We start from the raw sequence: 12,419 nt of genomic DNA, 5'->3' as shown, positions 1-12,419 counted from the left end.
CAGGAAGGGGTTCAGATGCCGCTGCCACACACTTGCCAGAGTGGTCCTGCACCACAACTCCAACTGACGACGAGCCCCGCACCAAGTCCACAGCCGCATCAGAAGAAAGAAGAAGAGTACCATGCGGGGGAGGAGACCACCCAGAAGAAGAAGAAACCGGTGGCGCTCTCGGAGCCGCCCGCCCAGGCTTGAAAAGGTGTTGAAATATCATCTCTGTTGGGGATATAACTACTGAGTGTAAACCGTCCAGGAGGGGCCGGTCCACGCTCAACTATACTGAAACCCATGAAGACAAAGAAGATGTCGCTTTACCGATAAAGCTTAGAGGCCCAACGCCCAAAGGCGAATTAGGGCCCATAGTTGTAAACCGCCATAGTTGTATAACTTGTGTTGTAAGTTAGGGAGGGAGAGACCGAACCGGACACTTGTATGAGCCGGCCTCGGGACTCTGTAAACCGGCCGGGTGTCAACCTGTGTTTATATAGGGACGACCCGGCGGCGGTTCAGGGACAAGAAACAACAACTCGAGAGCCAGGCATAGCGTGTTTGCTCCCTGGCAATCGAAACCTCAGTAATTCCATCACAACTAGACGTAGGCTTTTACCTTCATCGTAAGGGGCCGAACTAGTATAAAACTCTCATGTCCTTTGTCCGGTTTAACCTCTCTAAGCTAACCCGTTGCGATGGCTCCACGACTAAGTCCTTTCATGAGGACATCTGACGTGATAATTCCACGATAGTTGGCGCCCACTGTGGGGCTATCGCACGATGGTTTCAAGTTCTTAGAGGGCAAGTTCGAAGGGCACAAGGGATACGCAGTGGGCCGGATGACCAAGAGTCGTCGCGGAAGGCTCTACATCGACGATGCAGGCTGGGGCCCCGATGCCGGCTCAATCGAGTACGGGTACCGGGCCCCCTTCGGAGGAATTCACGTCTTCATCGGCAAGATCGGCGAACCGGGCCCTGAGCCGGACATCTGCACCGACCTCGTCGAAACGGCTCAGCATGCGAGTCCTGCCCGGATTCAGCCCGCCATGAAGCGTGCGTTCGTAGGATGTGTCCATGGGATCGAATCTGAACTGGTATCCGAAGGTGAGACGACCGTTTATTCCGATGGCGAGTCATCCACCGGCGAAACCGAATCTCTATATCAAGTTCAGGATGGCTTGTTCGAAGGGTATTCCGATGGCAGCAGTATTCCAGAATTTCTTGAACCGCCAAATCGGGTCGCAATCTTCATGGCCGGTACACAGCCAGCCTTGCAAAACTCAACTGCAGCGGCATTGGGTTCCAGATCAGCAGCCGGGGCAGGAGGCCCTGCGCGCCGGCCGGCTCAAATTCTGTCCGGTTTGTTGGACGCCTGGACGACGTTGTTGGCCACAACAGTTACCCCGGAGACTCAAGATCGGCATAACGCGGAAGTCACAAAGCTACGGGATCAGATAACTCAGGCCAAGGAGGACTTGGCGGCTGAGGAAACCAGGATGGCTGAGGAACGGACCACTTTAGATGCCCAGTCACAGAGGATTCAGGCCGAAAATTATCGACTTTTGCTGGATCAGAACGCTTCGAATGACGTATTGAGGAGGAGACATCAGTCTCGCTTGCCGGCGGATTACAATGCGATGAATCTCTTTAATACACCAGAGGCAGGAACCAGCAACCCGTCAGCGGTAAACCGGACTACCGTGCCAAGGACCGGAGCGCCAGATGAACCACAGGTGATGGGCCCACCGTGACGAACAGACAACCTGCCGCAATACACAACACCCCTGCCAGGTCACTTCTCCACTCCTTTGGACAACATGATAGCTGCAACATCCCGGTTGGCAGCTATTCCGATGGAGGGTGAGTCGCTAGCGGCGGTTGAGATGCCGCGGGCCAGGGACCTTCTTCAGACTGCTATGGTGCAGCAGCAGGCTTATTCATACACCCAAGACATGATTCACTCGACCCCCCGCCCAAGCAGGAGCTACAGCAGGCACATGGATGAGCCGTCTGTGTCGAGCAGTGCATGGAACCGTGACGTCCCTCGAGGGCCTAGTCCGGCGCGTGGTGGTGCAAATGCTCAGGACGTGGTGGATAATGGTAGAGCACGAAGGGAGCACTACAGGAATCAGCTACTTTGCCATCTGCCACGGCGGACGGCAAAGGCATGGATGGCGGACGGCAAAGACCTTTGCCGTCAGCCACAGACGGCAAAAGGGCACGGCAAAGTAGGGGACGACTAAGAGCTGCGTTGCCGTCTGCTTCAGGCAGCTGACGGCAAAGGGGCCTTTGCCATCAGCATCGGACGGCAAAGAAGGCGGACGGCAATAAATGCGCTGTTACTCCGTTAGGTGATTAACGGCAGGCCTTTGCCGTCCGCTGCGGACGGCAAAGCCTATGCCGTCAGCCACTGTGGGCAAACTGACCAAATTGGTCAGCCTCCCAGGAAGCACAGTTGCGTGCCACGTGGCCTCTTTGCCGTCCGCTGCTGATGGCAAAGAGCCCTTTGCCGTCGGTGGCAGACGGTAAAGAGGCTGCATATTGTCTCTTTTTTCTGTTTTTTTAATTCAACAATTTTCACAGCAAATATATATGACATATATAGATATATTTCACAGGGCTATTTAACAGCAATCATATCACATATCCAGCACATAAGTTTCATCCATTCATACATAAGCAAGTTCCATCCATACACATTGTTCCATCCATATACATATTACAATGCAAAGTTTCATCAACATATCAAGTTCCATCATAGCAAGCTAGATACAATGCAAAGTTTCATCAAAGGAAAAGCAAGCACTCCATCATAGCAAGCTAGCTTCCATGAAGTGAATGAAATCTTCAAAATGGTAAATAAGAAAGTTAGAAATAGGTGACTAGAACAAGAATAAGACTAGAACAAGAAGTATATGTCATTTATGAGCTAACTTAGGTGAAATGGATCATATATGAGCTAACAAAGTTGAAATGGGTTGTTTATGAGCTAACTTAGTTGAAATGGATCATTTATGAGCTAACTTAGTTGAAATGGGTCGTTTATGAGCTAACTAAGGTGAAGGGCATCATTTTTCAGCTAAGTAAGGTGAAATGGATCGTTTTTGAGCTAACTTAGGTGAAATGGATCATTTATGAGCTTTTATGAGCTAACTTAGTTGAAATGGGTCGTTTATGACCTAACTAAGGTGAAATGCCACGTTTTTGAGCTAACTAAGGTGAAATGGATCGTTTTTTAGCTAACTTAGGTGAAATGGATCATTTATGAGCTAATTTAGGTGAAATGGATCATTTTTAGCTAACTTAGGTGAAATGGATCGTTTAGGAGCAAATCTAGGTGAAATGGGTCATTTTGGAGCTAACCTAGGTGAAATGGGTCGTTTTGGAGCTAACCTAGGTGAAATGGGTCATTTTAAAGCTAACGTAGGTAAAATGGATCATTTAGGAGCTAATCTACGTAAAATGGGTCATTTTAGAGCTAACTTGGATAAATTGGATCACTTGTAAGCTAACTAAGGTAAAATGAGTCATTTTAGAGCTAACTTTAGGTAAAATGGATCGTTTATGAGCTAACTAAGCTAATTATGCAATATTTGACATAAGTAACCTAAGTACATATCATTTTAGAGCTAACTTAGGTAGAATGGATGGTTTATAAGGTCAGTAAGCATATTAAGTCATTTTGGAGGAAAAAAAAGCTAACTCTAGGTCATTATTGTAAGCATATTGGAGGAAATAAAGCTAAGTCTAGGTCTTGATGCATTTGTTAAGCAAAACACTAGAGAAACTTACCATGATCAGGGAGGTGTACGAGCGGGCTGGCTCGCGCCGGTAGCTGGAGAAGGATCGTGCGATGCGTTTCTGGAGTTAAGCTGCACCAAAGATCATTTCCAATGTCTCGTTAGCATTATGACACTCAAATGTTAAGACTAGCAAGTAATGTCCATTCTAATTAAACTCACCGTGCTCCCAGGAGCAATCACTGGCATCGGCGGAGCGGTCTGACCGGACTTCTCACACACAGACTGCACATTTGGTTTTCACAACAGAGTCATACTAGTTAGTAATGAGACTCAAATGTTAAGACTAGCAAGTAATCTGCAGAAGAAACTTACCACAAGGAGCTCATACATGGCCCTTGCCTGCATGTCATTCCGTGCCCTCTCCTCCTCCAACATCTTTGTCGTCCTCTCCTCCAACTCCCGCTGCCTCTCCGCCGCCTCCGCCAGAAGTTTCTCCGTTCTATCTCTCTCACTCTGTATAGCAGCCTGCAACACCACTCACATGACCATTTGTAATCATTGATGGAAGCGCACACAATGTAATGGAGAAAGATAGCTGAGTACTTATAACTAACCTTGAAGGCGAGTTGGACTGGCCGTTCACGAGGCCTTATCTCAGGAGCGGAGCTCGACTGGCGCGCCTTGATCTCCGGGAGAGTGCTAGGACAACGGATAAGTCCATCTCCCATGGCTATGGAGCCATGGGACCTCCCGCCACCAGATATCATCAGCAGCTCTGTATCAATGGGACCCTGGCTCGGGTTAAAGTCCTCCCCTTTCCTCGCCTTCCCCTGATCTCTATATTGCACGAGCTTGTCGTGGGCGGAGATGTTGGTGAAGTTCTTTGGATCATCGAGGTCAGACGCAGAGAATGCCTTGACTTTCTTGTAAGAGCCAGTGTGGGCCATGGCATACAGGTCGTACACCTCTGGCACCTTATCCGCCTTATTGTAGCGTGCCTGAAAGAGAGAAACAAAGTAAATTAGTAATTAAAGGGCTAAAGCTAGCATGATGAATGAATTGCATGAATCATGAAGCAAACCACATACCCAGTTCCGCCCGTACTGAAATAAGTTGGAGCTGCCTTGGTGGTGTGGCACACCTTCCATTTGGGCACGTTTGTCCTTGGCCTCGTTGTGGGAGGCCCGCCATTGTTTTGAGCACCACGCATTGACCAACACCTCCCAACAATCCATCCGATCCGCACACCATCTCGGAGGGGCCTAAGTTAGCAAATAGAAACTTTAGCGCTACGGCTATGAATTACTAAATGAAGGAAGTAAGTACAAGGCCTTAAGAATTACCTTCATGTACTGCTCCTTACTCAAGAACTTATCGCGGCACTCCTGCTTGGGCTTCTTGATACCACGCCCGGCGTAGTAGTCTCGAACAGCCTGCACCCGAACCTCATGCCGTAAGTTCTGAAGTAGGCGCTTGCACTCCTTGTCGATAACATCTGCCGCCTCCTCCTCGTATCCCTCCTCACACCTGTAGAATGTCTGCAATCAAATGATACAATATTGATTAGTACAATTAATAACTAGCTAGTTCAAGATTTTTAATTGTGTAAAGGAGAAATTACCCAGAACTTTCTGATCACCACGTCTGCCCTCGTCTTGCACAAGACACCGTCGATAATCTCACCCGGCGGGGCCGGGGCAGCCAAGTAGCGCTCCCAACTCAATCCAACCTCTGTAAGCCGACCCTCACCAGGCAACTTGACAAACCCCGGGAAGTTTTGCCGAATCAGAACTCCAAGGACGGAGTTGGGCTGGCGGACACTTTCATGGTGGTCCCAACCCCTGCAGCATGACAAGGCCAACAGATTAGTTATTTGAAGAAACGTGAATGCAGAAGGTACAAAAAGATTAAATGCACTTACCTCTCCCCATCAGGGAAAATCAACCACCTCTGCTCGCGGGTCGCCGGCACGAACGGGAGCCGTGTAGCACCATGCTGGTAGACGTTGCCCCCTCCTCCTCAATATCAGTCGGCTCCTCGCCATCATCAGCATGGCCACTCGACTCCCCGCCATCATCAGCATGGCCACTCGGCTCCTCAGGCTGACCCGACCAGGTACCCCATCCAGACGTGTGCTCCTCTGGGGTCTCGTGGGCCCAACTCTCGTGGGCCGAAGGCCCGTCGACCAGAGGCTCGTGGGCCGAAGGCCCGTCGACCCGAGGCTCATGGGCCGAAGACCCGTGGACCGGAGTCCGTGTAGCCTCCTCCTCGGACGAGTCCACCCTAGCAGTCACGTGCTCGGGTGAAACAGCTGGGGGTGGCGGCGAGGAAGGAGCCGTAAGAGTCACCCTACCTCCTCTCCCGCGACCACGTGCTCCACCTCCTCTCTTCTTCTTACCTCGTCCCCTGCTGGGCACCGCAGTCGACGAAGAAGGGCCCGATGGTGTCGACATACTGTCCAGCAACGCTCGGCAGAGAGGTGCATGTGCAATGGAAGACCTCGCAACACGCGCCGACGAAGAAGGGGCCTCGGCGCTCTCCCGACCAGCGCCCACCATCTTTCAACACCTGCCATGACAAAGAATAAACGAAATTAGTACAACATAAAAAAAGTACCGACATGAATAATAATATGTATATCACTTAAGTGTATCATCATCAAGTACAACATAAAAAAAATTGAAGACCTGACACTACTAATAATCTCGATCAGTATCATCAATAAATGCATAATCATCATCATCACTATAATCAATGATGGGCTCACTATAATCACCATCATCACTATCATCACTATAATCATCATCATCATCACTGGACACACAACAATTATATATATAATTCACCACGAAATTTATGCGTCGGATCCGGAGCAAAGCATATGCGTCGGATCGGGTGTTGTTTCGGGGTCGGGGGTTCGGTTGTCGGGGTCGGTTGTCGGGGTCGGGGTGTCGGGTCAGGTCAGGCTTGGGGTCGGGGTGTCGGGTCAGGCTCGGGGTCGGGGTGTCGGGGTCGGGGTCGGTCTCGGGGTCGGGGTGTCAGGTCGGGGTGCCGGGTCGGGGTCGGGGTGCCGTGTCGGTGTCGCGGTCGGGGTGTCGATCAGGTCAGGCTCGGGGTCGGGGTGTCGGGGTCGGGGTCGGTGTGTCGGGGTCGGGGTGTCAGGGTCAGGGGGTCGGTTGTCCGGGTCGGGGTGTCGGGTCAGGTCAGGCTCGGGGTCGGGGTGTCGGGTCAGGCTTGGGGTCGGGGTGTCGGGGTCGGGGTCGGTCTCGGGGTCGGGATGTCAGGTTGGGGTGCCGGGTCGGGGTCGGGGTGCCGTGTCGGTGTCGCGGTCGGGGTGTCGATCGGGTCAGGCTCGGGGTCGGGGTGTCGGGGTCGGGGTCGGGGTGTCGGGGTCGGGGTCGGGGTCTCGGGGTCGGGGTGCCGTGTCGGGTCGAGGTTTCCCCCCCTCTTTTTTTCCTTTTGTTCTTCTTCCTCTTCTTCCTTTTCTTCCTTTTCTTCCTTTTTATTTCTTCTTCTTCTTTTTCTTCCTCCTTTTCCTTTTCCTATTCTTCTTCTCCTCCTCTCCTCTTTCTTCTTCTTCTTCTTCTTCCTCTTCTTCTTTTTTCTTCTCCTCCTCCTCTTCCTCTTCTTCCTTTCCTTTTTCCTCTTCTTCTTATCCTCCTCTCCTCTTTTTTCTTCTTCTTCTTTCCTAAACCTAAACCTAAACCTAAAACTAAACCTAAATCTAAAACTAAAACTAAAACTAAATCTAAACTAAACATAAACCTAAAACTAAAAAAAAGAAAAAAAGGAAAAAACTAAATCTAAACCTAAAACTAAACTAAAACTAAACCTAACCTAAAACCAAACCTAAAACTAAAACTAAAACTAAAACTAAAACTAAATCTAAACTAAACATAAACCTAAAACTAAAAAACAGAAAAAAAACAGAAAAAAAGAGGAGGTAGAGCTCACCTAGGGCAGGGCCGGTGGAGGAGGTGGCCGGTGGAGGAGGGTGGCGGGGCGGCCTGGGGCGGCGGCGCCGGGCCCGGGGCGGTGGGGCGCGGGGGGGCCGGGGCGTGACGGCAGGGCGGCGAGGGCGACGGTGCGGGGGGCCGGTGGGGCGACGACGCCGGGCGACAGTGGCGACGAGGCGGGGGGCCGGTGGAGGAGGGGGCGGGGTGGCCTGGGGCGGCGGCGCCGGGCCCGGCCGGGCGGTGGGGCGCGGGGGGGCCGGGGCGCGGTGGCGCCGAGACGGCAGGGTGGCGGGGGCGACGGGGCGGGGGGCCGGTGGGGCGACGAGGGGGGTGGCCAGTGGGGCGGCGGGGTGACCGGGCGGCGGCGAGTGGTGGGGGCGGTGGCGCGCGTGTGGGAGCAGGGAGAGAAATAGAGAGAGAGGGCGGGGTAGGGCGCGCCGTTAGATATGTTAAATGTTTGCCGTCCGCCCTCTTTGCCGTCCGCTTTTTTGCTCTTTGCCGTCCGCTAGCAGACGACAAAGAGGGGGGCCGTTAAGTATTTTTTAAACAGCTCCTCAGTGGCCCCCCCTCCCTCTTTGCCATCTGCTAGCCGACGGGAAAGAGTCTTTGCCGTCAGCTAGCGGACGACAAAGAACTGGCTGATGGCAAAGACTTTCTTTGCCATCAGCCAGTTCTTTGCCGTTTGCTTTTGGGTAGCTGATGGCAAAGAGCTTATTTGCCGTCCGCTAGCAGACGGCAAAGAGCCGGCAGATGGCAAAGTAGCTCATTCCAGTAGTGGAGGCCGCATTAGCGGCACAGTACGGGGGTCATCATCAACCCGCCCCAGTTCAACCAGCAGCGTCAGTTGAACAAGGTACCGGGCTTGCTTTCAACTCATGTGGAGTGCCTTTCTTACGCCGCCTCTATGCAATGCACGGTTACCCAAGGATTTCAAGGGCCCGCGGAAGGTGCCAAATTACACCGCCGATTTACCCCCCGAGGCATGGGCTGAGAGCTACGAGATGGCTATGGAGATGCTAGAAGTGGATGAAGCGGCATGTGCAAAATATTTCACCATGATGTTGGAAGGAACATCTCGCACTTGGTTGAAGAGCTTGTCGGCTAACTCCTTCAGATCATGGGACCAATTGAAGGCCCGGTTTATAGCAAACTTCAAGGATACATGCAAACAACCCATGTCCATTGTGGATCTAGATGCCTGTGTTCAAGGAGAGAATGAGTCAACAACTCATTGGGTGCGCTGGGTTTCAGAAGTCCTGCATTCGTCGGACCGCATCAATGCTGACACAACAATTGTAACATTGGAGCGTAATTGCCGGTTTAAGTCACTGAAGATGAAGTTGGGACGACTCAAGCGTCACTGCAATGATATGGGCACGCTCATGGCAGCTCTGGTTAGATATGCTGACTCGGATAATACCAAAGATCCTGATTTTGACAAAGAGAAGCAGGAGAAGGGGAAGAAGAATGCTGGTTCAAAGGGACAGAATAATCAGACAAGCCATGAGAACAATGGTAAGCGTAAAGTGGATAATTCAGATTTTGTGGCTAACACCAATGTACAGGGCAATGCGCAGCGTCATAAGGGTAAACCGCCGCAGCGCGGTAGAGGCATGAATCTGGAGCGTCTGTTAAACCAGCCCTGCCCAAAGCACGGGACAAAGGAGGTTCCAGCAACACACCTTTGGAAAGATTGTTTTATTATGAAGGAGTTCAAAAACTCTGATCTCTTCCAGTATGATCAGGGTCTGTCTGGCGGTTCAGGTCTAGGTTTTCACGGGCCGGGTTTCGGTGGCGGCGGTTCAAACTCTGGATTTCAGAATAACCAGGGCAATCGGAACAATCAAGGTGGTAACAACCAACAGAACAATCAGGGGAATCAGCAGCAATTAGGTTTTCAGAGTCACCCGAAGCAGTTGAATGGCAGGCAGTATCATGTGTTCACTACTAGCTTGTGTAAGCGCGATCAGAAGCTTCACAAGAGGGCTGTTAATGCTGTTGAACTGGCAGTACCACGTTACTTGTGGTGGTCCGAGCAGCCCATTGTGTGGAGCAGAGAGGATCATCCGCCCCGGGTTGATAATCCGGGTCATCTGGCTTTAGTGGTGGCACCTCAGGTGGGAGGATATAAATTAACCAAGGTACTAATGGATGGAGGGAGCAGTATCAACATCCTGTATTATGAAACCTTCCGTCGCATGGGGTTGACAGACAAGAATCTTAAACCGTCGAACACTGTCTTTCACGGTGTAGTACCAGGTAAATCAGCATATCCGGTTGGTAAGATAGCTTTGGAGGTTGTGTTTGGTGATGAGCATGATTCTAGGTCAGAGACTTTGACCTTCGAAGTGGTGAAAATCCAGAGCCCGTATCACGCCCTGTTTGGACGACCGGCTTACGAAAAGTTCATGGCAAGGCCCTGTTATATTTATCTACAGCTCAAAATGCCGGGTCATAAGGGGACCATCACGGTACACGGGAGTCGTAAGATCGCTTTGGACTGTGAAGAAGGTGATGCGACCTATGCTGAGTCGGTTTGTGCAACAGAAGAGTTGAAGTTCTACAAGGACAATGTTGATCCGACAGACATGACCCCTCTGAAGAAGCCCATGCACCACTGAGCATGACCCGACCCTGAAGTTTAAACCGACTGATGAAACTAAACTTGTTGATTTTGTTCCTGGCGATTCGTCCAAACAGTTTAGTATCAGCACTAATCTGGATCCAAAATAGGAAAGCGCGCTCATCGAGTTCATCCGTGAGAACCGGGACATCTTTGCATGGAAGCCTTCTGACATGCCAGGTGTACCGAGGGAACTCGCTGAGCACACTCTAAATATTGATCCCAAATTTAAACCAGTCAAACAGTTTCTTTGCCGCTTCAACGAAGAAAGGCGCAAGGCCATTGGGGAAGAGGTAGCCCGGCTGTTGGCTGCTGGTTTCATCGTCGAAGTTTTTCATCCAGAGTGGCTGGCCAATCCAGTGTTAGTGCTTAAGAAGAATGGCACCTGGCGCATGTGTGTGGACTACACAGACTTGAAAAGGCTTGTCCAGTAGATCCTTTTGCTCTCCCGCGTATTGATCAGATCATTGATGCTACAACGGGTTGTGAGCGTTTGAGTTTTTTGGATGCTTATTCTGGTTATCATCAGACCAAAGTGGCAGTTAAGGACCAGGAGAAGACCGCCTTCATCACTCCCTTTGGAGCCTTCTGCTATGTATCTATGCCCTTTGGACTCAAGAGTGCACAAGAAACTTATCAGCAGTGTGTACATAATTGTCTTCATACTCAGATTGGGCGTAATGTTCATGCTTATGTGGACGATATTGTGATAAAATCCAGGAGGAAGGAGACACTGATCGATGACGGGTCGAATTGCATCCCTAAGCCGGTTTATCAGCCGCTTGGGAGAGAAGGCGATTCCTCTGTATCAAATGTTGAAGAAAACAGACACTTTTGTCTGGAGTGACGCGGCTGATGCGGCGTTTGAGGACTTGAAGAGGCAGTTGGCTGAACCGCCGGTCCTTGCTGCTCCGGTTGACAATGAGCCGCTGTTATTGTACGTGGCTGCTAATGCCCAGGCTGTCAGTGTGGCTATTGTGGTTGAGCGCAAGGAAGCTGGGAAGGAATATCCAGTTCAAAGGCCAGTTTACTATATTAGTGAAGTAGTCATTGAGTCAAAGCAAAGATATCCGCATTGGCAGAAGCTGGTGTATGGGGTTTTTATGGCGAGTCGGAAGGTTAAGCAATACTTTCAAGGCCATTCCATCACAATGGTCAGATCTGCTCCTTTGGGCGATATAATTCAGAACAAGGAGGCAACTGGCCGGGTTGCAAAGTGGGCAATTGAGCTTGGTCCACACGGGTTAAAGTATATGCCTCGGACATCCATCAAGTCTCAGGTGCTTGTTGACTTCATCAATGATTGGACCGAGTTACAGGCACCAGAAGACAAACCCGATAACACATACTGGACTATCCACTTTGACGGATCCATGCAATTGGAGGTCTCATGGGCTGGAGTTGTCCTTACTTCCCCTCGAGGTGATAAAATTCGTTATGTTCTCCGCTTAATGTTTCCTTATACTAACAGTGCAGTTGAGTACGAGGCCTTGCTCCATGGTCTCCGTGTAGCCAAGGAAATGAATTTAAGCCAGGTCTGATGCTTTGGAGACTCTGATCTGGTGGCTCAGCAAGTTTCTGGCACTTGGGATTCTAAGGATCCACTCATGGCGGCTTACAGACACGACGTGGACATTGTGGCGGGTCACTTCAAGGGTTACCAGGTTGAGCATATTGATCGGCACAAAAACGAAGCAGCAGATGCTTTAAGCCGGCTAGGATCTCAGCGTAAACCGATACCACCCAATACCTTTTTAGATATCTTGCATAACCCGTCTGTTAAGTTGCCTTCAGAGGAGGATCTAGCTGTTCCTGATCCGGAGGCCCAACTGGTAGCCGCTTTACATGTAATTCCGGATTGGATGGTCCCATATTTGGCGTATATGAACCGGGGCGAGTTACAAGAAGATGAAGTTCTAGCCAGACAGATAGTCCGGTGATCAAAGTCCATGGTTATTCACAATGGCGAGTTACACCACTGCAGTGTCTCAGGCGTATTCCAGCGTTGTGTGTCTCCTGAAGAGGGCCAAGAGATTCTGCGTGAGATCCATGAAGGATATTGTGGTCACCATGCTGGTTCAAAATCCCTGGTGGCTAAAGCTTTTCATC

This window comes from Triticum aestivum, chromosome 5B, assembly GCF_018294505.1.
Source record: "Triticum aestivum cultivar Chinese Spring chromosome 5B, IWGSC CS RefSeq v2.1, whole genome shotgun sequence".
Taxonomy (NCBI): Eukaryota; Viridiplantae; Streptophyta; class Magnoliopsida; order Poales; family Poaceae; genus Triticum; species Triticum aestivum.
This window is presented reverse-complemented; position numbering follows the sequence as displayed.